Source organism: Dipodomys spectabilis, unplaced genomic scaffold, assembly GCF_019054845.1.
Source record: "Dipodomys spectabilis isolate Male_0828 unplaced genomic scaffold, ASM1905484v1 ptg000139l, whole genome shotgun sequence".
In the NCBI taxonomy this organism is placed as follows: Eukaryota; Metazoa; Chordata; class Mammalia; order Rodentia; family Heteromyidae; genus Dipodomys; species Dipodomys spectabilis.
Window position 1 is genome coordinate 270001 of NW_024870816.1, and position 2500 is coordinate 272500.

Consider the following 2500-nt stretch of genomic DNA (forward strand, 5'->3'; position numbering starts at 1 on the left):
CTGTCTCTGTTTGTCTATCTGTGTCCTATCTGTCTGTCCCAGTGTCTGAGTCTGTCTCTGTGTCTCTCTGTGTCTGTCTGTCTCTGTCTTTGTCAGTCTGTTCCTCTGTCTCTTTTTGTGTCTGTCTGTCTTGCTCTATGTTTATCTTGCTCTGTGTCTGTCTGTCTGTTCTGTTTGTGTCTGTCTCGCTCTATCTCCCTTTCTCTGTCTGTCTGTCTCTCTGTGTCTGTCTTTCTGTCCGTCTCGGTGTCTCTCTTTCTCTTTCTGTGTCTGTCTGTCTTTGTCTCTCTGTGTCTCTGACTCTGTCCATGTCCGTGTTTATGTCTGTCTGTCTGTCTGTCTATCTCTAGCTCTGCCTTGATCCATCTGTCTCTCTGTCTCTGTCTGTCTTTCTGTGTCTGTCTGTGTTTCTGTCTGTCTCTGTCTCTGTCTGTCTATGCCTGTCCATGGTCTGTGTCTGTCTGTCTTTGTCTCTCTGTCTCTGTCTGTCTCCTCTGTCAGTCTGTCTGTGTCTCGTTCTCTCTTTCTTTGTCTGTCTGTGTCTGTCAGTCTACTTCTGTCTCTGTCTTTCTGTCTGTCCGTCTGTGTCTGCCTGTCCATGTCTGTCTCACTGTCTGTCTGTCTCTGTCTCATTCTGTCTTTGTCTGTCTCGGTCTGTCTGTCATCAGTCTACTTCTGACTTCTGTGTCTGTCTGTCTCTTTGTCTTTCTGTCTCTGTCTCCTGTGTCTGTCTGGGTCTCGTTCTGTCTTTCTTTGTCTGTCTGTGTCAGTATCTGTCTGTCTGTGTCTCTCTGTCATTCTCTGTCTGTCTTTCATGTCTGTCTGTCATTCTCTGTGTCTGTCTGTCTTTCTCTATGTCTGTGTCTGTCTCTGCCTCTGTCTGTCTGTCCATCTGTCTGTCTGTGTCTCTCTCTGCGTCCATCTGTGTGTCTGTCTCTGTCTGTCTTTGTCCCAGTGTCTGTCTGTTTTGCTCTATGTCTGTCCGTCTCTGTCTGTCTGCCTGTGTCTGTCTGTCTCTCTCTGTCATTCCCTGTCTGTCTGGCTCTGCCTCTGTCTGTCTGTCTCTCTGTCTGTCATTCTGTGTCTCTCTGTCTATACCTGCCCATGTCTCTGTCTTCTCTGTGTCTGTCTGTCCATCTATCTGTCTGTGTCTCTCTGTGTCCATCTCTGTGTCTGTCTTTGTCCCAGTGTCTGTCTGACTCTGTCTCACTGTCCCTGTGTCTGTCTGTCAGTCTCTCTGTCTCTGGGAACCGCGCATGCGCGTTGCAGGGCAGCGCAGCCCACTCCCGCGCAGGCGCAGATCTGTACCCCGCAGAGCCCGGGAGCACACGCATGCGTGTTCCTGCTCGGCGGGGGGGGGGGGGGGGGGGGATGGGGAGGGGGGGGGAAGGACGGGGCGTGCTGGCTCATGCGCGGAGGACCTCCCCCCCCCAGGTGGCACGCATGCGCAGTACCAACCAGAGCAACCGAGGGAATCCCACGCATGCACGCACCACACGCGCGGCCCGGACGGTACCGGCCGACTCACCCAGTGCGCATGCGCAATGCGGACGGAACCTCGATCCTCCGGGGTCCCCTAGGCACCTCCCGGCGGACTCAGGCTGTGCGCATGCGCAACTCGACCCTCCAGGGTCCGCTCTGCACCTCCCGGCCGATTCAACCTGTGCGCATGCGCCGTGGGTCCACACGCGGGAGGGCAGAGGGAACAAGCAGCCAAGGGACACGCATGCGCAGCGGCGCTCCGCCGGGAGCGCTAGGCCCCACCCCGCTGACGAACCCTGTGCGCATGCGCATTGGCGCAGGCTGGCTCAGCCCCTCCCAGCTGTCTAACCCTGTGCGCAAGCGCAATGGCGCTCCGCCAGGCCGGCTCAGCCTGTCCCCGCTGAAGAACCCTCTGCGCATGCGCAATAGCCCTCCGCTGGGAGCGTTCGGCCCCTCCCTGCTAACCCTATGTGCATGCGCAGTGGCGCTCCGCCGAGAGCGCGCGCATGCGCGCCCGCGTCTTGGCGCCGGCTGATGACATCGACGCGACGCCGACGGCGGCCGCGCCCGGAAATGCAGCCGTGGCGGGGCCGCGGAGCGTCGCCGCCGCCGCCGCCATGGCCACCGCTACGCCGTCCGCATCCGGAAGCGGAAGCGCTTAGGACCCCCGAGGACGCCGCCCCGGGCCGCCCCCGGGTCACCGTCGGTGCGTGGAGGCCTCCGGCATGCGGCGCCTTTAAGAGGCGGGGCCACGGGGAGGGCGTGGCTTTTGGGAGGGGCGTGGTGTCGCGGTGGGCGTGGTGTCGCGGTGGGCGTGGCCTGCAGGGCGTGGAGCTGACGGGAGAGTCAGTGGGGGGGCGTGGCCTGGAACAGAGGCCATTGGGCCGCTGGGGCTTGGGGGCGTGTTCTGGAAAGACACCATTGGGCGGCTGGAGGTAATGCCATTGGTCGGCTGGGCTGGGGGGCGTGGCTCGGAAGTAAGGCCATTGGGCCGCTGGGCCTAGGGGGCATGCATGGC

General features: G+C 60.0%; 1 pseudogene; it reads right to left on the minus strand.

Annotated features, from left to right (window-relative positions):
• LOC122117057 overlaps nt 1-2023 on the minus strand; it is an 8755-nt pseudogene extending 6732 nt beyond the window's left edge.
• Between the last annotated feature and the right edge of the window lie 477 nt (nt 2024-2500).